This window comes from Camellia sinensis, chromosome 10 (assembly GCF_055761805.1).
Source record: "Camellia sinensis isolate YWXY chromosome 10, ASM5576180v1, whole genome shotgun sequence".
NCBI classification, from domain to species: Eukaryota; Viridiplantae; Streptophyta; class Magnoliopsida; order Ericales; family Theaceae; genus Camellia; species Camellia sinensis.
Window position 1 is genome coordinate 66,280,799 of NC_138970.1, and position 22,701 is coordinate 66,303,499.

General features: G+C 38.9%; 1 pseudogene across 1 annotated transcript; it reads left to right on the top strand.

Moving 5' to 3' along the window:
- Window positions 1-17,749: 17,749 nt before the first annotated feature.
- On the top strand, window positions 17,750-20,574 carry LOC145789282 (syntaxin-71-like; annotated as a pseudogene). Its single transcript, XR_014342142.1, has 8 exons — window positions 17,750-18,239; window positions 18,345-18,470; window positions 19,515-19,674; window positions 19,783-19,869; window positions 20,035-20,103; window positions 20,186-20,230; window positions 20,316-20,378; window positions 20,494-20,574. The product of XR_014342142.1 is annotated as a syntaxin-71-like (transcript).
- Window positions 20,575-22,701: the final 2,127 nt, after the last annotated feature.

Genomic DNA, 22,701 nt, shown 5'->3' on the forward strand with positions numbered 1-22,701 from the left:
AATAATGCTAAAACATGTATGGAGTATAGCCAAAATAAGCTAGCATGATTGGCCAAAACATCAAGCATGTTAGACTAGTAAGCATGAATTACACTACAAGTGTATAAAGTATGCAAGAGATGACCAAGGCAGCCAAAAACAGTGGTATGCCATGTCTAAGAAGTCACAAAAATGAGCCTAAACAAAGCCATAAAGAAGTAAAAACACATGCTCATTTGGTTGGCCATCAATACTAGCAAGCAAGACAAGAGGAGAGGGGACCACCCTCTCCTATTTGGGCCCTCAAAACAAGATTTTTACCATTGAAAATCCTCTGGATTTCAATGGTTTTAAAGCCAAAAAGAAGTTGTTTGAAAGGCTTGAAAATTAGCTCAAAAAGGCGTACAAGCCAAAGAACAAAAGGGAGGACAACACCCTAGCCAACAAAGGCACAAACCAACACTTTTAGGACTGAAAAATAGAGGAAAAACAGAGATTTTTGTAGTTCAACACCACCCCAAAAACAGCCCCAAAACAATGGAAAAAGGGTGGTGAAGCAAGTGTGCAAAGCAAATACAAAAGAGAAGAGTTATACCTCTTGATGCACAGCAGTAAAACCAACCAAAATCTGAGCCAAAATCAGCCTTTTGGAGCTCAAACAAAGTCCCAAGTTACCTCAACCCAAGGATGATCAACTTTGGTCAAGGGTCTCTTTGCAAAAGTGTAGGAAATTCTCACTTCTAAGCCTAAAACAAGAGGAGAATGAGAGAATTCTAGGAAGGGAGAGAGTTTTGCTCACAAAACTTCTAGAGAGAGAGGATTCTAGAGTGAGAAGCTCTCAAATTTCTAAGCCTTTTAGAAATTTTCTAACCCTTGAAAATGAGATATAAGGCTTCATTATATAGCAATCCAAGAGCTTTTGGTCGAAATATCTCAATTAGAAATATCTGATGCAATGTATAACAGCTGGAAGAGAAATATCTGTCAATTCTGGGCTTTCTAGGCACTTCTGGCCGATCGGCCACCATTTGTGGTCGATAAGGTTCACTTTTGGCCGACATATAGCTGCTGAGGTCAAATTGTGGCCGATGCACTTCCATAGAGGCCAATGGAAAAAATTAATCCTGGTCCCTAACTTGAAGTAAGCCTAATTCCTTCATCTATACTCCTTTTTAGGTCATTCTTGAGCCTAAACTGTAGCCCCAGAAGTCTTCTTTCCAATTATGCAAGCCTCACATCAAAAATCCATGTGTGCTAAGAGATATCCTTCTTTTAGTGAAGGTTGCTCAGTTTCCGTCCAACCAGAATAATGCCCAACTTCAGCCAATCATATCTCCCCCATCCGAACTCGGCTTTAGGAGATTCTTTAGTGAAAAATGAACCCCCAGAAGTAAGATTTCCAACGGTGGTGGCCTCATAGCTGAAATCCAAGTGTTCAAAAGGATAGGTCTAATTTAGCAAGGACTGCTTCTCTCTCTCTCTTAACAATCCATGCCCGACTTTTCCCCTAACTTGGTTTCTTCCCTCTCCTCTTCTTTCTTCAACTCCAAACCCCTAAACAAGGTTTTTTGAAATATTTTTCAAATATTTCATCTCTCTTTCATTCATTTCCTCTTTGTCCTCGCTCGGTTTACCGAAAAGTGCAACATTTAACAAAATGCGAGCCTTGGAACATCGTAGGAATTCTTTTTCAAAAATGTTTTGAAAGAGAGGCTTTTAAGGCCTAAAAACCATCCAAAATAGCTTTGGTCCAAAATGGGGTGTGAGGTTAGGATTTGACTCTCCTTTTGCCAAAGAAATCGAACCTTTGCCCTGGACATCTTTCATCACCAAGTAAACCATCAGTAGCGCCCAAGTCTTAAGGGCGGTTAAAAATGGAGTGTCTACACAAGAGATAGATCAAAATGAGGAAGAGGAACTTAGGCGTAGTAAATGTGCTAGAATCTTAAAATCTTTTGGTGTAGATTTTCTAACATTTTTGTTAGAAAATGAGCCCTTAACTTTTAAAAAGGCTATGTCCAGTCCTGAGGCTCCTTTATGGAAAGAAGCTGTCAATAGTGAAGTTGAATCCATCTTGCAAAATCACACTTGGGAATTGGTGGACTTACCACCAGGTTGTAAACCTCTTGGGCACAAGTGGATTTTCAAGATAAAAATGAAAGCGGATGGATCAATTGACAAATACAAAGCAAGACTTGTGGTCAAAGGTTTTAGACAAAAAAAAAAAAAAATGTTGATTACTTTGACACATACTCACCGGTTACTAGAATAACATCCATTAGAATGCTAATTGCTATTGCATCTTTGTATAATCTCAAAATTCATCAAATGGATGTGAAAACCACTTTCTTAAATGATGAGTTAGATGAAAAAATTTACATAAAACAATCAGAAGGGTTTTCTATTCCAAGAAAAGAAAAGAAAGTGTGTAAATTGGTTAAATCATTATATGGTTTAAAACAAGCGCCATAGCAATGTCATGAGAAATTTGACAAGGCAATGATGTCAAATGGATTCAAAATTAATGAGTGTGACAAATGTTGTGGACACCCTATTTTTGACCGTCCTCAAGACTCGGTTGTGCTTGCAGGTACATCCAGCCACAAGTTCGATTGCTCATCGGGTATTCGACTTTCACGGCGGAACGTCACAGGTTCGAGCTTTCCAGACCCTGTATCCTTTCTGCCCCATTCTTGGACCATGGCTTGGTCCTTTCAGAGTGTGTTTCTTAGTGCACTGCCGGCCACCTTTTGGCCCTGCCAGACTTCACTTTGTTGCTATCGGCCATTGATTGAGCCTGCCGGCCATCAATGAGCCACTGCCGGCCATCCCTGATGGTCGGTAGAATCCCTGTCTCAGCAGGTTTCACTCCAGATCTTTTGAGCCAGCTGGAATTCTTTTATCTCCCCTTCATACACGTGTATGGAGGGATGAAGCTCTTGCCAAGCTTCTTGAAGAAGCATTGCATTGTTTTCCTTTTATATAAGGAGAGAGCCTCTCTCCTTAGCAGAGGTTTAGCATTTGGAGAAGAAATATCTCTCTCTCTCTCTCTCTATATTGTTGTTGATTTGTGCCTTGAAGTCCATTTTCCTTGCACTTTTACACTACAACACTTAGAGATGCACCACCACCATTGGACTGAGGTTCTTGGGAGGGTTACTTGAGCTCTGAAAGTGAGGTTTTACCCCCTGAAGTTGCTGGTTTCGAAGTTGATCTTCAAGGGTGAGTTTCTTCCCCTTTTAGCACTTTTTTGTACCTCATTTTGGCCATCCTTGCATATTGTTTTAGGCCTTAATTTCAACTGAAAAAAGTCTTGTATTTAAGTGCTTTTGGTGGTTGTTTAAGGTCTTTTTGCTGTTAAGGGTCTTCAACCCCCTTGTTTGCCTTATTTGGCCTTGTTTTGAGCTATGCCTTAAGGCCTCCGAGCTAGCCTTGGTTTGGTCTTCTAGCCATTGAAATCCAGTGAATTTTCAGTGGTAGGCATGTGGTTTTGAGGCCTCAAATCAGAGGGGGTGACCCACTCTCTTTTTGTTTTTGTTTGCTTACATTATTGGCCTTCCAAAGGAGCTTGCATCTCTATGCTTTTAAGGCCTAGCTCAGGTACTTTTTTGTGACTTTTAGGACCTGCCTTAAGTCTTTCCATGGCTGGTTTGGTCACTTTTTGCATGCATCTTGTATGTGTAATGTAATCCCATTTGTGGCTCATCAAAGTAGCATGTTTTCCTAGCTTATGTTGAGTCCATTTCAGCATGTTTTTGGTGATTTTTTACCATGCCTTAGATCTATTTTAGGTTAGTTTTGTCATTCTATGCATGTGCCATACACTTGTAGTGTAAATCACTTAAACTAGCTTTATATGCTTCTTGCTTTAGCATGTCATCCTAGCTTATGTTGAGTCCATTTCAGCATGTATTTGGTCATTATTTGGCATGTCATAACTCTATCTTTTGCTGGTTTGGTCATCTTTTGCATGCTCCATACACTTGTAGTGTAAATCACTTAAACTAGCTTTATATGCTTCATGCTTTGACATGTCATTTTAGCTTGTTGTGTTTCCATTTCAGTAGGTTTTTGGTGATGTTTTGCCATGTCACACCTCTGTTTTGGTTTGGTTTGGTTAGTCCTTGCATGCTCCATGCACTTGTAGAGCATTTTCATGAATTAGCCTAGTATGTCTCATGCTTTAACATGTCATTCTAGCATGCTTTTGGCTTAACTTCAAGAAGACTTTGTTCATGTTTTACCATGTTTAAGGTTTGATTTTGGTCGTTTTAGTCATGCATGACTTGCTTTGTATAGCGATAGTATATTCTAGCTTGTTAGCTTTATGTATCAAGTCCACTAGCATGTGTTACTTGACCTATTTCAATGCTTTGCCATCATTCTAAATGTTATTTTAGTCCATGAAATGTAGTCATGCACTTGCATTTGACATGTTTTGAATGCCTTGGAGGTTTGGCTCTTTATGCCTCATGAATGGATCATTGTGCATGCCATTAAGCCTAAGCCTTTGGCTCATCATATCAGTGCATTTTTGGTCTTGTTATACCATGATGTAACTCTGTTTTATGTTGTCCAAGTCATGCCATGTTTGGTTTTATTAGGTATAGTGCATTGCCTCTTTTGTAGCCTTGCATGCTCCATGTTTTTGGCATTGTGTTCTAGCCTATGTTGACTAGCTTCGAGCTTGTTTTTGGTCTTGTTTGGACCTACCTTGGAACTATTTTGGGTTCCCTTAGCCCTTTGGGGCTTGCCTTGTATGGCCATGGCTTAAGTCCCTTTGCTAGTTTCGAGCTTTGAACTTTCTAAAATGCTATGCTTGCATTGTTTAGTTGATTTGGCATCAATTTACATGAGATTTCAGAGCTTACCTTGTTGTCACATATCCATGCTTGTCACTCCTTAAGTGTGCTTAAGAGTTGCATCTTTGTGTCTTAATCCTTGAGCCAATTGGCATGCATGTTTGCCTTGCCTTTTTATGCTTTTCATACTATCAATTCATCACTTTTGGCCACTGATTTGGGCATAGTTGAGGTCTGCCCATTTTGGTTTAAGTCCATCCCTTGCATGTTGTTGCATGCTTGTCTTGCATATTGTTGTATGCTTGCTTCATTTTGCATGTTGTTACATGCTATGCATATTTGCATGTTTAGGATTGTATGCCTATTGCATGTCAGTTGCATTGCATCATGCTCATATACTTGTTGCATGCTTGAGTTATTGCATTGCATGTTTGCCATGCTTGTGTTGCGTTGTTGTTTGGATTAAGTGTTAATCCGAGCACGAGGAACGAGGGACGTTTCATACTTTAAGTGATGAAACGTGTCTCAATTCTCAGTTGCCGACGCTCTTGATGATTCATGATAGAGTTTTAGGCATTTATGTGTCTATTTGTGCATTCATTTCATATTAATTTGCACAAGTTGGATCTTTAGCCATCATGTATCGGGATGCGTAATTGATGATCTTGGATCCGATTATGCCTCTCCTTTGATGTTTCGAGATGATATGGGATTGCATAGTGCGTACATACCCTTGGGAGACCCTTCATTTTCTCTGTTTTGTGCTCTACTGCAGCTTGGTGTCTTAGCACATCAGTGGCCGGCAGTGCCTTGTTGTTGGCCGGCACCCCTTCATTTTTGGTCGGCAATGGCACCCCATGGCCGGCAGGCCACTGATGCATTCCCCAGCATGTTTTTGGTAAGGCTCAGTAGGAATTCCTTGAGGACACTCTGCAACAAAGCCTCTAAAGAGCAATCGGAGAGCGTTTCGAGGCGAGAAACCGAATGCGAGCATGCATACCCTTCTACTTTTGTGAACAGAGCTGGAGCAACTTTGTTTGTTGCTTTTCATTTTGTAGTTAATTAATTAAGTTTTGTAATAATTAGTTGCAGCTAGTTATTCATTCGATTTTGTAATAATTAATTAGCTTGTTAGTTAGTTAATTAGTTGGCATGTATTATTTATTCGAACCCTCCATCGAGAGGGCCAATTTTGTAATAAGTATGCATGCGTGTGTGCATGTCTTCCAACCTCCATTTCTTTCTCCCTTTTACTTACTTGCTTTTGTTGGTTAGTTTTAGGTCATGTTTTAATTAGCATATTTATGCTTTGCATGTTTGCATCCATTCATCTGTCTAGCATCCTTATGCTTTGCATGTTTGCATACATTCATCTATCTTGCATGCACCGGGCTTGGCGCGTCATACTAACTGCATTGTATTTCAATTCCAAGTTGAATACATGTATCAATTGTTGCACCTCATATGCCATTTTAGAATAAGCCGAGCCTATTTCTAATTGCATCTTGTATGTGTTGCATTAGACATTTCAAACATGAACTAGGATCATGCATTGATTACTAACTAGTTTCTATTTTGGCTTGGAGTACACTGTAAGTGTTTATGCTTTAGCATCTTGCATGAGTGTGAGTGCTGCCATGATAGCATGCTTGCCATGAGGCTATTTGCTTATATGATATAACTGCCTAAGTGCCTGTGGGTGAAGGTTGGATTGCTTGAATTGGAACAATTCATTGAAATCCGCATTTTAGCCTACTTACGAGTAGCAAACTTCAAACTATTTTCAAACAAACCAATATGCGATGCTTTGTTCCAAATTAGGTGATCTAGTCTATACTTGTTTTGCTGTGCGCATCACATAGTAATTATAGCTAATTAACCGGAATAAGAGCGCATGCGTTTTCAAAAACAAGATATCATGTTTAGTAGTGGTCGATCTTTGATCGGGCGAGCGGGGGATGCTCATAGCTGACCTTCCCCAATCGTACCCAAGTTCCCGAGCTGAGGCAACTTTGGTGATAACGGACACGTGGCCTTAGGCACGAGTCAGGGTTTCCTAAATTCTCCTAAAATAAAATATTTAGGTGGCGACTCTATATCTGGCAAAGCAGTCCATGTTTGGCACTTCTTTCTAAAAAATCAGTTTTCCAAAACGATTTGCCGGATTTGGACTCTTTGGTGATTTATCAATCTCACATCGCACATTGTGAGATCAGATTAAGAACCGTGACATTTGAGTCCATACTGTGGTAGCAAGGCCCAAGGGCGCGTCCACAAATGTGTTTATATTAAAAACACAGACAAATGTTATGTCATTGTATGTTTTTATATAGATGATATGCTCATCAAATGCAGTAATAATGAAATAATTAAAACTACCAAGAAAATGTTGAATAAACATTTTGACATGAAGGACATGGAGATTGTTGATGTAATACTTGGTATAAAAATTACCAAAACATCAGAAGGTTATGCTTTGTCACAATCTCATTACATTGAGAAAATACTTGACAAATTTAGCAAAGATGATGATCATCTTGCTAGAACACCTGTGGATATTAATTTGTTTCTTTTTAGAAATGTACAGGAAAGTATTTCTCAATTAGAGTATGTCCAAATTATTGGAAGCTTAATGTACTTGATAAACTGCACTCACCCAGATATAGCTTATGCAGTAAGTAAATTAAGTAGATATACGAGTAATTCAGGAGTAGAACACTGGAAAAGCTATCATAAGGGTTCTAAGATATCTCTGATTTACTCGTAACATTGGGCTGAATTATGCAAGATATCCAGTAGTACTTAAAGGATACTGTGATGCAAACTGGATATCGAATACTAGAGACTCAAAATCCACCAGTGGGTATGTCTTCACTCTTGGTGGGGCGGCTGTATCTTGGAAATCTTCTAAACAGACTTACATTGCTAGGTCTACTATGGAATTAGAATTCATAACTTTAGATAAAGCTGGGGAAGAAGCAAAATGGCTTCGCAACTTCCTTGAAAATATTCTAATGTGGCCAAAACCGGTGCCTGCTATATGCATACATTGTGATAGTCAATCAGCAATTGGTAGAGTACAGAGTCATATGTATAACGGTAAGTCATGACACATTCGTCGTCGACATAACACTGTGAGACAACTATTCTCTAATGGAATTATTTCCATTGAATATGTAAAATCTAAAGACAATGTAGCGGATCCACTAACTAAAGGGTTAGCAAGAGAGTTAGTTGAAAATTCATTGAGGGGAATAGGACTTAAACCTATTAAATAAAAGCTACCACAACGGCAACCCAACCTAGTTAGGTTCAAAGGGACAACCGAGTTGTGTATGACTCAGAAGGATCACTAGGGAGTCCAACTCCTATCCATTTCTATGATGAAATAGTGATGTCTGTAGCGTTTTAGGTTAAGTAAAATTTTAACGATTCTTATATCTAGGTAAACCTCATGGAGTATGGCAGGATACTCTTCATAAGAATCACCTATATGAGTGTGAACTGGGCCGATTCTATGAGATTTGTGAAGGGTTACAAGTCTTTAGAGCACTCATGAAAACTAGGTTGTTCAAGGCCAAAATGAACACAATAGTGAGAACTAAACTGCGTTTGGTGTGTGAGTTCTATTGTCTTGGTTTACACAAACGACTGAACAGCTCAAGACATCATGTTCACTGGTTAGCTAGTAAATCCGATAGTGTCTCGCAAGGGAAGGTGCAAAGCCAAAAGCTACCTATCCTTTGAAGAACATTTTCAATTTCTGTACTCTCTATAATTAGATCATGTTGTTGCAATTTCTCTCCGTCAAATTCCATTCATGTGGGGGATTGTTGGAAAATTGGTTTTATATAGGCTTATTTTAGGCTATCTTTGAGCCTACTTTTGAGTGCGCCCCAAACGTCTTTTGGGATGGGTCCGAAGATGTGACGTGTTCCTTGTCGCATGGTAAGTCACACGGTGAAGATGGTTCAGCAAAACCATTTATGAGTGAATGGGAACTTGACATCGTTTTCGGATTCATGGAATGGACGTTTAAAGAATTAAATGTGGGTTTCCTTGGAATGGGTTGTCCCACATTGAAACTTTAAGAGAGCTTGTGTATGTATATAAGCTCTAGATTGTAACACTTGGATTGGGTCTCAAGGGGCATCCCAAGTTTGTAGAATAGAGGAGTTATGGACAAAATAAACCTCAGCCCAAACCACCACATATGCGTGCACGCGCCGCCATCTGACCGGCTGAGTCGAGCCTATGGGGGGGATGGGTCAGGTCGGTTCTAATATTAATTTTTTGGACAAAATTTAATTGATTTTTTTCCATAAATTAAATTTCAATTTTTGTGCCATAATTGAATTTAATTTTTTGTCCAGATTATAACCTCCTTTACTCCGAAAATTCCTAACAGATCCAAACTGTTTTACAGTTTTAAAACTGCTAGAAACTGCCCAGTAGTTATAGATTTAAACCATCAGCAGTTATCTGTTTGAATCTGCCTTAGATCTGTTTGAATAGAAACTGCATCTGTTCAATTCAAAATTACACCTGTTCAGGTTGGTTTCATACCTGTTTAGGCAGTTGGTTGCCTATAAATGGAGTCATTTTCCAACAGTCTAGTACATCTGAAAATTGACTGAAAATTTCATTTTGCTATCCTATTTTGCTCCTTTGCATAAATTCTCTACATATTAGTTTTAAGGAAAATTAAAGAGAGTGTAGAACACAAGGTTTTTGTTCGTTGTACAAATTGTTTGGAGTGCTATTGCAATTTGTGAAGATCATTGTATTTTGGGAGATAGAAGCCTTTTATCCGTAAGCACCGTAATGGGACGAATCTGTCTTAAGGATAAAGTGTCACACACTTGACTTGATCTTTTAATTATTTATTCGGTTCGGTAAAATAAATTCGGTAAGTATTTATTTTATTTGTTTGATTTAGTTTCAATTATTTATTTTACACAGAAGATTGTTCTGACACTAACATACCACCATAACTCACGACAACAATCCAACCCCTTTACACTGTTTCCCTTCTAAACCAAGACATCCACTTTATGCCTGCTCCAAAGCAACCATCATCATCTTCAAGCATACAACCCTTTCAACCGTGAAGATTTGTAGATTCGATTCACGAGTAAATGTAATTTTTGAAGAAAACATAAAGCCCATTGTTGTATTATATATATATATAATTTTTTGTATGCATATATATAATTTTTTTCTTCTTCCAGTAAAACTATCAATGTTATTAATTTTGTCAAATTATTTTATTATTTGCATTATGAAGCTTTGACCGAAGTACTTCTTGGAATATGTCTTCAATTATAAAGTTCAAACCAATTACTCTCTTTTGTAATTTTTGAAGAAAACATGAAGCCCATTGTTCTGTTATATATATATATATATATACGTATAATTTTTTGTATGTATATGTATAATTTTTTTCTTCTTCCAATAAAGTTGTCAATGTTATTAATTTTGTCAAATTAGTTTGTTATTTGCATTATGAATCTTTGACTGAAATACTTTTATTAGAATATGTCTTCAATTATAAAGTTCAAACCAATTACTCTCTTTTGTCTTGGTTGAAATCTGATGAGCATTACAACCATTATAATTTGGGAACTTGGCTAAAAGTTAATTATTTTAGGTCATATTATCTTTTTATTTTTTTACACATTTTTTCAAAAAAAAAAAAACTTAAAAAGTTAGCTTTTAACTAACTTCTTAAAACGAGCCAAATCACTAATTTATTTGAATGAAAGAAGGTTATGGAAAAAATAAATTTGTGGCCACCATGTGGTGACTGTTTCTTCCAATTTATATATATATATATGTGTGTGTGTGTGTGTGTGTGTGTGTGTGTGTGTGTATGTGTATGTGTACGACTGTGTTGTGTTAATAGGAAATTGTGGGGAGTGATGATGGTAGTGTTTCGATGGCTCGTTTTGGGAAGTGGATTAAAAGTCACTTCCTAACTTTTAACCCATTTCTATCTCTCACAAAAAAAATCAAAAAAAGTTGAAAAATAACTTTTAACTATATTCCCAAAACACCCCGATGAGTGGGGATGTGGCCATGGGTTGTGTGGCGGTGGTGTTAGAGCAATTGTGGTTTTGGGTTGGGTTCTTTGTGATGACATGCAATACACAAATTGTTGGTGATAAATTAAGGGAACGTTAATTTCAAATTATATCCTTAATAATGTCACCACGCTTCTTAACTAATATTGAGCTACACGCACGCACTACAACATTTTCTTAGTTTAGTGACATCTGAAAGTGCCACAAAATTATTCTTCTAATAACATTTTTTAGTCTTGTGGCATTTTAAACAAGTGCCATTTATACCAATGCCACAGTAGGTACTAGCGGCACCTCAGTGACATTACAAGTGGCACTACATTATGTAGACACCCCATTTTTGACCGACCTTAAACTCAGACATCACCAGTTGAGCGCTTGGTGATACTGCATATCGTGCTCGTCTAAAAGTTTTAGAGTTTCAGCTGCGAGCCTTGCCTCCGGACTTCCGGACTCTTTTTTGCTTTGTCTCGGTTTGCGAACCAGGCTCGATTTTCTCTGTTTCTTTTCCTGAGGGGAGGGAGAGGTCCCGTAGACCATCTCTCAGTGGCCGTGGGCTACATTTTGTGGCAGTAGGCCATTTTTCCCATTTCGGAGCCCGGTTCCCGATTTTCGGAGCCGTCAGGCCGTGTGCCTCGGTTCGGGACCGCTTAACCATCTCCTATTGCTCTGGTTTTTGGCATGCATCTTATTTACTCCCTTTTGAGGGACACTGAGGTCTGAGAGACCCACTTCGTGGTCGAACACCACTCCCGGTGCCTAACAGCCAGTTTTCGGGGCCTCGGGCTGCGCCTTTTGGCCCCCGAACCTTCATTTTGCATCGGTTTGGGCTCATTTTTGGTGGAGACCTTCTTTTCACTGTTAGAAGGCTTGTAGGAGGATGGGAGGCCAGCAATTTTGCTGAAAAACCAACTTCTTTTTGGTCAAAAGTGGTTTAGCATGAATCCGGGAAGGAGAAAAATCTGCGCGGCTTCACCGAAACGGGTGTAACTCTTTGCACAAGAGGAATTAAGATATGAGGCCACCACCATTGGAAATCTTACTTCCGGGGCTTCATTTTTCACTCAAGAATCTCCCAAGTCCAAGTCCAGGGGGGGGAGATGTGGTTGGTTGAAGTCTGGTTGGACCGAATCTGCGCGGCTTCACGGAAAAGGGCATAACTTTTTCTACAAAAGGAATTTTAATGCAAGGTTTGCGCCATTGGAAAGCTAACTTCTGGGGCTTCATCCCAGGGGGTGGCCGGCCACTTTTTTCCCTTTGACCTAGCCGGCCGGCTAGGGGAAGTGGCCGGCCGGCCACCTGCAGCCAAAATGCCAGGCCGGCCTGCTTCCTCAGAGTGAGTACTTTCCAGCTGTGCCTTGGTTTTCCCCCAAAAATATCTATATCCGGGGGACCCTTTTGGAGGGAAAAGAGGCCTCATTTTCCCTCCACTTTTGCCTAGACCCTTCTCTCCCTCTCTTGCCTATATAGTTGGCCTCCCAACTCAAGAGAAAGGGTTACAAGAATTGGCTTGAGGATATACATACATATCACTCCATTTCCTTCAAGTTTTGGCTCCATTTCTTCATCATCTTCAAGCTCTACCATCACCACTCCATTCCAGCAGCAAAGGAAGGGATTCCAGCAGCTTAGAGTCATCAAATCTGGTCCAAGAAGCAACAAAAGTGTTGGTCTTCAAGGGTAAGTAGACTTTCCCCCTTTTGTAACTCATTTTTGTGCCAATTTCTTAGCCAAGTTGCTTATTTTTTTGGGCTCCAACCTTAACTGAAACTAGGTCTATTTTGAGCTATTCTACATGTTTGTTGAAGGGCTCAACCCTCTTTGAGAACCCTATCTCACACTTGTTTCAATATCTCTTTGTATGTCAATATTCTTGCATGCTTCACTAGCCTATCATTTTTCTATTTTTGGACCATGATCAGAACTGAAAGTGGCCTTATTTTGACCTTCTTAACATGTTTTATTAAGGGTCTTTTCTTGTTTGGTGAATGCTTTGTATACCTCATGTTATAGCCACTTTTGAGCCTCATTTTGCATTGCATTTCTAGCATGTTTGTATACTGATTTTGGGGCGGCCATAAACTGTAAATGTACATATTTTTGGTCCCTCTTCAATGTTGTAGAAGGACATTTTTGAGTTTGGGCTTTGCATATACCACTTGCCTCTTTGGCCACCTTTTGGCCCATTTTCTTGCATAAGAGCTTAGCCATATCTATGTTTGTTTTTAGGGTTTTTACAGTTCTGTAAATGTGCATATTTTGGGCCCCTCTTCAATGTTGTTGAAGGGCCCTAACCCGTTTGAGTCAGCAGCTATGAGTTGCTTCATAATCTCATATTTAGGGCCATTTTTGCATACTAGATTTGCCCTATTTATGTTTGCTTTTTGGCCATGCTTTGAACTGGAAAAATGCTTATTTTGGGGCTGCCTTTCTACTGTCTATTCATTGCATATTCATATTGTGCATGTTTGGTATAGCTATAGGCCATTTCGGGTCCCAAAATTCATGTTTCGGGACTATTCCATGCATCGGGTGTACTTTCGCCACATTTCGGGGCTGTTTTCCCCCACATTTCAGTGCTGAAATCCCATTAGCATGTTTGCATATCATTTTCCATGCTATTGCATTGCGTATGCCATTGCCTCGATTTGCGTGCCCGTGTGCACGCATTTCGAGGCACTTCATTTTCATCCATCGGCATCCTATGTGAGTGTGGCTAAGGCTCTCTCATGTTGGTATAAGCCCATATCATATTTTCATGTCATTTGCATTGCGTATGCCATTGCCTCGGTTTGCGTGCCTATGTGCACGCATTTCGAGGCACTTCATTTTCATCCATCGGCATCCTATGTGAGTGTGGCTGAGGCTCTCTCATGTTGGTATAAGCCCATATCATATTTTCATGTCATTTGCATTGCGTATGCCATTGCCTCGGTTTGCGTGCCCGTGTGCACGCATTTCGAGACACTTCATTTTCATCCATCGGCCTCTTATGTGAGTGTGGCTGAGACTCTCTCATGTTAGTGTAAGTCCATGTTGCATTCTATATGCCATTTTCATGCCATTGCATTGCGTATGCCATTGCCTCGGTTTGCGTGCCCGTGTGCACGTATTTCGAGGCATTTCATTTTCATCCATCGGCCTCTTATGTGAGTGTGGCTGAGGCTCTCTCATGTTAGTGTAAGTCCATGTTGCATTCTATTTGCCATTTCCATGCCATTGCATTGCGTATGCCATTGCCTCGGTTTGCGTGCCCGTGTGCACGCATTTCGAGGCACTTCATTTTCATCCATCGGCCTCTTATGTGAGTGTGGCTGAGGCTCTCTCATGTTAGTATAAGTCCATGTTGCATTCTATATGCCATTTTAGCCTTATTGCATTGCATATGCCATTGCCCCGGTTTGCGTGCCCGTGAGCACGCATTTCGAGGCACTTCATTTTTACAGCATAGTGCATACTAGGTTGTATCTTAGATCGCATTCAGTCATGTTCCTCGGTTTGCGTGCCCGTGTGCACGCACTTTGAGACATTTCATTTTCATAGCATTGTGCATGCTAGGCTGTATCTTAGTTGCATTCATGCATATCATGCATATTGCATCGTGTTCGGGATAGGAGTTAGCCCGGACACGGGAAACGAGGTGCATTTCGTACTCCGAGTGACGGAATGTATCTCAATTCCCTAGTCACCGACACTCCGGATCATCCATGATGGAGTTAGGTTCTTGTTATGTTTATACGTGCATTCATTCTATATTGAGTTGCACATTTCGACCCCTCTGCCATCATGCATCGATATGCGTGATTGGTGGCACGAGGATCGAAGCATGCATATATCTGTGAAAATACATTGCTATGCCCCTTTCCTGCTCTCTGTTGCAGCAAATGAAGAATCAGTAACTTTTCAGAGTTTGGCACGCTTTCCAAGAATAACTGCTAAACAGAGGCTAATTGGGGCATCCTGGTGGATTTCCGCGCAAGGCAGCCCAGACATGCATCATTCATCAGAAGCAAGGCAGTCCCTGGCTTGCATGCCAGTTTTACAGTTTTCTTAGTTAATTTGTTAATTAATTAGGAATTTGTACATTATTTGGACTGTAACATTTGGACTGTAATATTCTTTTATTCGGGACTGTATATTTATTCGGACCCTCTGCGCGAGGGCATAACTGTAATAAGTGTGCGTGAGTGTGATGTATGTCTTCCAACCCCACGTCTTTCTTCCCTTTTATTTATCCGCTTATGATGGTTAGATTAGGGCATATTTCAATTAGCATACAGTATGACAGCATGTTTGCATCATTCATCTGTTTTGCATGCACCGGGCTCGGCGCATCATACTAACTGCATTTGTATTTCAATTCCAAGTTGAATACATATTAGCTGTAGCATTCCACATGCCATGTTTAGAATAGCCGAGCCTGCTATAGTTTGCATTCTTGCATGTGTTGCATTAGGCATTTCTGTATACTTAGGATTCATGCATGGTTTCTAATGAGTTTTTGTTTTGGCTTGGAGTACCCGGTGAGCTTTATGCTTTAGCATCCTTGTATGCGTGTGAGTGAATGCCATGATAGCATGCTTACCATGAGGCAATATGCTTATGTGATATAACTGCCTGAATGCCTGTGGGTGAAGGTTGGGTTGTTTAAATTGGAACAAATCATTGACTGTGAGTTTTAAGCCCACTAGATAGTGGCAAAACCATCTTTTCCTAAGCCCACCTGAGGGTGGCAAAATCTGTATTTTAAGCCTACTTGCGAGTAACAAACCATCTTTCAAAAACAAACACGAAATGTTTTGCTCCAATTCAATCGACTCAGTCTATACTTGTATGCTGTACGCATCACATAGTAACCTAGGCTAATAACCGGAATAAGAACACACAATGTTTTCAAAAATAGATATCATGGTTAGTAGAGGCCGATCTTTGATCGGGCGAGCGGGGGTGCTCACGAAGTGACCTTCCTCAATCGTACCCAAGTTCCCGAGCCGAGGCAACTTTGGTGATGACGGACACGTGACCTTAGGCAACGAGTCAGGGTTTCCTAAATTTCCCCAAAATAAAATATTTAGGTGGCGACTCTGTATCTGGCAAAGCAGTCCATGTTTGGCACTTCTTTCAAAAAAATCTGTTTTCTCAAAACGATTTGCCGGATTTGGACTCTTTGGTTCAGACTTAGAACCGTGACAAATTTGAGAGTCCTGAGCTGTAGTGACCCCAAAATGAACGGAACGGGAGCTCGTTCCTCCCGGGGCGTTCGGGGACGTCTACACACTATCATGGCTAAAGACTTTCAATGACATTTGATGTCATGATAGACACTATTTGTAACACTATCAAGTGCCATTAAAAAAAGATTTAGTGGCACTTGACACTTATAAGTGTCATTACATCATCAAGGCTAAAGACTTTTAGTGACACTTTAATGTCATGGTAGACACTATTCGTGACGTTATCAAGTGCCATTAAAGAAGACTTACAACATAAAAAAGCCACTATATAGATTTTTAATGGCGCTTGTTATGCCACAATTGATATTTTTAACAACTTCATAAATGTCACCAAATCCAATTCATTTGTGCCATTAAATGGATATAAGTGTCATTGGAGCTTATTCTAGTGACACTTTGCAAAGTTACTACCACTACTACGATATGTCACTTATATGTTCTTTCCTTTAACACTTTATTGAAATGCCATTAGAGCATTACATGTTTGTGGTTCTGTGATATTTTTCTAAAACGTGTCACTAAATATTATTTTTGTGGCATTTTCTAAAAACATGCCACTAGTGTAGTGCCATTAAAGTGTATTTTTGTTGTAGTGACGGTTATCTATAACAGTTTCTGTTAATTTTACACTTTATTCCAAATTATGAGAGATTTATGTGTATATTTATAAACTAGAAAGAGATTAGTTTGTTTGGTTTCACTTTTCAGAATTTATTTTTCAAAAAATTGAAATTTTTTATTTTTCGTGTGTTTTTATTTTATATATTTTTTTATTTTTATTGAATTTTTAAAAATATTTTAAGTAAATTTTTTTATAATAAATTTTAGATACATTTATCATAAATACACTTTAAAAGTATAATATTTGTAGGGGTGTAATTTTGGCCCGATTCAGCTCATGTCGGGCCTTGCGGGCTCCCGCAAAAAATCTGGCCGGCCTGGTCCAGCTCACGGGCCAGAAAAATAAGCCCAGGTTTAAGCTCAGGCCTAGCGGTATTCAAGCTTTGGGCGGGCCAGTAGGCCGGGCCCCTGGGCCTAGGTTCGGGCTTTGGGTAGGCTTGGGCGGGCCTAAACAAATTTTTAAATTTTTTTTTTTATTTTTTCTACCAAAATTTTATTATTTTTCATTAAAAATAACATTGGATCTCTGGTGGGCCAGACTTCAAAACGATGGCCCTGGCCCAGGCTTAAGGCCTCAGATTGGGCTTGGGCCTAAACGAGCTGGGCCCACCTCGGGTCGCGGGCGGGCTTTGGGCCGCCGACGGGCCACGAGCCAAAATTACACTCCTAAATATTTGTGAAAAAATCTTAAAAAAAGTCATTAAATATCAAAAATAAAAATGTAAAAATATAATATATTTTTGTATTCTTATATATTTATTAATTTTTAAAAAAATTGAAACTAAACATAATAAATATATTTTTGAGTTAAATTAAACTCCCTTCTAAAAAAAAAAGGTTAAATTAAACTAAAACAGGTAAAATATAGGGGCAATTTGAGAACTTAATTAAAAACAAAATTTTAACTTTGAACATATTTTGAATCGCATTACTTATCCATTTTTTTTTATAAATTTAAAAAAATAAAAATAACAAATCAACTTTTAACCAAACTCTCAAAAACAATCCATAATTAAACCAAATAAAAAGTTTCAAATCATGGAGTTGATTTTTATTGTAGGTAAAAACTGAAAAAATACGTGAAATCAATCTACCGACGATCTAACCAAACCAACTGTTGGACCAGCCTGCAGTTTCATTTCATTCCTTTTGCAAAGCCAGCTATGTCTCCTCCCCACAACTCCTCAGAAATCAGAAAAACAAAGAACTTTCTCTCTCTCACTAGCTAACCTTCATTTTCTCTCTCCTCCCATCTCCGTGATCCTCCACAATCCATCAACTAGTAAACAAGAGAGAGAGAGAGAGAGAGAGAGAGAGAGAGACAGAGACAGAGAGCACAAGTCAAAAAGAGAAACCAGAGAGATGAGTGTGATTGAAATCCTAACGAGAGTCGACGCGATCTGCAAAAATACGACAAGTACGACTTCGACAAGCAGAAACATCTCAACCTCTCCGCCGCTGACGACGCCTTCGCCCGCCTCTACGCCGCCGTCGACTCCGACATCGACGCCGCTCTTCAGGTCTCTCTCAAAAAGTTCTATTTTCTAGGGCTTGCGTTTGATTTTTTTTTTTTTTAATTTTTTTTTTTTTTTGCAGTTGGAGGTTTTGATTTTTTGATTTTGTAGAAAGCGGAGGCGGCATCGAACGAGAAAAGTAGGGCCTCTGCGGTTGCCATCAATGCCGAGATTCGACGCACCAAAGCTCGGTTGCTTGAGGAAGTCCCTAAATTGGAGAGATTGGCTATAAAAAAGGTTCGATCTTTTTGAAATTATTCTATTGATTTTATAGTAGAAATGTTTAATTTGATAATTTAGTTTGACTTTATTGAATTTGAATTTTGTGGTTATGTTATATTTTTGAAACCATAGAACTGAGGTTGACTTCAGCTGATTGTTCAACAGTTTAATGAACAGTGACCTGTGAATTCTAACTTTTAAGTTTTGAGAAAATAAGGTGGAGGAGGAAGAAAAGTAGAGGAAGCAAGAAAAGTTCACCCTGATAAGGGTGAAGCAAAACACATAAAAAATATATAATCTCCAGTTCCCTAGAGCTCAGCTCCATTGAATTGAGGAATTACAATAGTATTTGTAGGATTTTAATAAAGTTTGATTATTTATCAAAAAAAATAAAAATAAAAAAGAACAAAGTATTTGTAAGATGCTGTATTTCTCATGTTTCCATTATGAATGTTGACTCACAACTAAGAATGATAAACCTTACTGATTAAAATATTGTAAACCAACTGAAAACTATAGGAATGACCCAAAAACATAACTTCAACCATAATACGACTCATTGGCGACCCTCGTGACCTGTGTTAAGGAAAACTGAAAACTACGGAAGTACGCTCAACTCGACCCTTAGAACCTAATAAATTACATGTAAATGTTTTCTTTTCTTTTCTTCTTCTTCTTTTATTTTTTATTATATATATATATATATATAACGGGTCAGCTTGTGCGTACCTCGACTAATTCTGGAGCTCTGAAATTAATGACCAGGCAAAATCTCCAGTAGCCCCTTAGAGTGACTCAAACTCCAGACCTTGAATCTTATCTTCAAGTCTTTACTTTTCGGTCAATCCCTTGGGATTTAAATTACATGTAGATCTGTTCAGCTATACTTCATATTATTATAATTGGAGACTTTCAAAACTTCCATGGGTCCCTTCCTCTTGACTGAAAAAGCAACTTGATAACCGTGGCACCCATGGCCTTCGTCTTAAGCTTCTAAAGCGTATTAGATTTGTTTAACCATTTGACAGATGTTGCATCAATAATAAATCTTACTTTCAGGTTAAGGGGCTTTCGACAGAAGAACTTGTTGCCCGTAATGATTTGGTCCTTGCTCTGCCAGATAGGATTCAAGCCATACCAGATGGGACTGCAGCTGCCCCCAAACAATCTGGAGGCTGGGCAGGTTCAGCTTCCCGCACAGAAATCTAGTTTGATTCAGGTGATTGGTTGCCTTTATTCTACTCTTTTTCTCCCTCCTTTTTTCTTTTTTTTGGGAGGCTCTTACTTGAGATTTGTTGTTCAATTATTTGTTTCATTTGGATCATAGATGGACAGTTCAAGAGTGAATACTTCCCAGCAAACAGAAGAGTCCAGACAATTCAGGCAAGAATATGAAATGCGGAAAATGAAACAGGCATGTAATTCTTTAGAGTTGAATGCCTTTCTTTTTTTAATTGGAGGGAAATATGATTTTTTTCTTTCTGATGAGGATTTGTTCTTTTGTGGTTTCTGCATTCATTGTTCTATTGATTCCAAATAAAAAATAAAAATAATGTGTTTTACTTTGATGTTCACACAGGACCAAGGATTGGAAGTGATATCAGAAGGTTTGGATACATTGAAAAACATGGCCCATGATTTGAATGAGGTTTGCTGCTGCCTTGTGCATTTGTATCTGTTGCTTTGTCCCATTTTGTGCACATCAATTTATGACTTTGCAATTCATACAGGAAATGGATCGGCAAGTTCCTTTAATGGACGAGATTGACACTAAGGTTTGGGAACTCGTCCTGTCCTGTTAATAGCTAAAGCTACGAGTATTCTTAAATTATTAATGGTGTATTTCTTCACATCCTACAGGTCGACAAGGCCGCATCTGATCTTAAGAACACCAATGTGAGACTAAAGGATATTGTTAACCAGGTGATTGAGCTGCCACTGTATTTTCTGTAGATTTGCATCACTTTGTGTGCTGCAGAGCTGTGCTATGTCGCAGATCTCTTTGCTGGATTTGACAGAAAGTTTTGATTTGTTTCAGTTGAGGTCCAGTCGAAATTTCTGTATTGATATTATACTGTTGTGCATAATTCTTGGGATTGCCGCCTATCTATACAAGTAAGTTTCACTTTCTCTAAAAAAATGGAAAGAAAATGTTTTATCTAATTCTTGGTAATAGCTGACTTGCTTAATGGACTCTAGAAAATAATTTCATGCATGGGTGAACTTGTAGTTAGAAGCCAATAATTGAACTTATAAACTAAAGCTGAGTGCATGGTTATTCTGGTTGAATCTTCTTCTTGCTTGGTTCAGTTTCTCCTGTTAATCTATTACTTTTCACTACCTTAGTGCATTTCAATGAAATAACAATTGTAGGATTGATTCTCATACTTGTATGGATTTGATTGTTTGGTCAACATTTGATTTTTCAAATTTCCTTCTCTTTTGGTTTAGTATTTTAAGCAGTCATTCTGATGGTTGTTGTACCTGCAGTGTATTGAAGAATTAAGATGATCGATGGGCTACTGTTTTTGCTCGTGATATTGGCTTTGTCTGGTATTGTTTTGCATTGATTGAGGCCTTGTTATGTGCTTATTTTGGAGATGATTTGTTTTTCCGGTGTGTGTATGTCTTTTCTCATACTTTTGACTACTAATAATGTGTATTTGTTCCAGCTTTCATTTTGTCTCCTTAATTTAAGGTATTATATTTCTATGCATATGATTAATGTTGTGACTCCTGTAAACACCACCTATGGTATTTGTGCAACCTATAGAGGGAAGAACCAAATTTGGATGAATTTGTAGGCTAGGGTTGCATCAACCGAAACTCCTATAAAAACTGATCTTGAAAAATCTGCAATTAAAGCCTAGGATATTTGCTGTTAGGATTAAACTAGGGATTGGCCCAGCTGAATGTTAAAAAAATGAATTCGTGCTGGTACTAAAGAGCAAGAGTTCAGGATTTTATTGAGTTGATTTACAACAAAAATTTGTTCTGCATCACTCTTTCATAGAAATCTCCTTGTGGTTTTAATTTCTTCTCGTAACTTTTTTTTTCTTCTTCCGACCCCCCCCCCCCCCCCCCCCCCATCACCACCTAAAACATTGGAAATATTATTAAAGTTGACCTTTCAGTTATAGCTGGGTTGTTACGTCAACAATTTCGTGTTATGGTCGTCAAACTTACATCATATGATACCGTGATATTGTAGACATGCTATTTACTGCAGACAACAAAGTAGTAGAACAAGTGATATTTGGTGCTCTATGCTACAACATCCTCCTTACCATAGAAAAGTTGTAAAATCGATCAGAATACTAGTAGCATAGGATGTGGCCAGCATTCAACAGTATAAGCGTTTTTCTCTTTTTAAAACCTAAGAATAGTTGTAAATTCAATCCGAATAATATTAGCATAGGATGTAGCCAGCATTCAGTGGTGTTTGCCCACTTTTCTAGCTGAAAAAAAATGATCGTCTCTTGGGTCTTCTTTTCCCTCTTGTTTGTGGCATTTAATGGCTATTAGATGTTCCAAGGAATTAGCCTTTTCTATGTTTCTTGGTGTAGAGGGTCCAAATGTAAGCATTGGAGATATGGATACTGCAAACGTTTAGTTGGAGATGATGGAGATTACCGTGAGTAAAGAGCAATGCAACCCAAAGGAATAGGTGGTGAATATATGATCCAAATGAGGAGGGGAGCCTTTTATAAAGTAGAGGAGATTGAGGTAAAGTAACTTATCAGAAAAAAAGAAAAAGAAAAAGAGATTGAGAAAAAGTTGAAGTCCTTTTAGTATGTAAGTGGGCCTTGTGTTGCAATTGAAATAGAAATTATTTGTGATCAAGTTAGGATTCTTCTCTATGATAATCTGATAAGGATCTTATGATGTCGATGATATGAAGATAAGTGACTGTCGACGATTGGTCTAGGTGAAGACATCATCCACACCCGGATGAGACTTTGCTCTTAGCCACTAAGCCACATGATTCTCAATTCTCAAAATGGATCATGACGCTACTCGAAGATCACACCCTGGACACAATATTGGCCATGAAACTATCTGAAAACCACACTATGGCTTCATACCAAGCTGCAAGAGGCCCCCAAGTCTTGCTAGTCAATTTTGGCAAACATCAGTTTGGGTGTGTGGGAGGTGAGGAGGAGGTTCTAGTCTAGCAGGAGATCCTCACTCTTCTGAAAGATACGAGAAAGTGGCCCCTACCGAAGGGTCTCACTCTTTTGAGGTT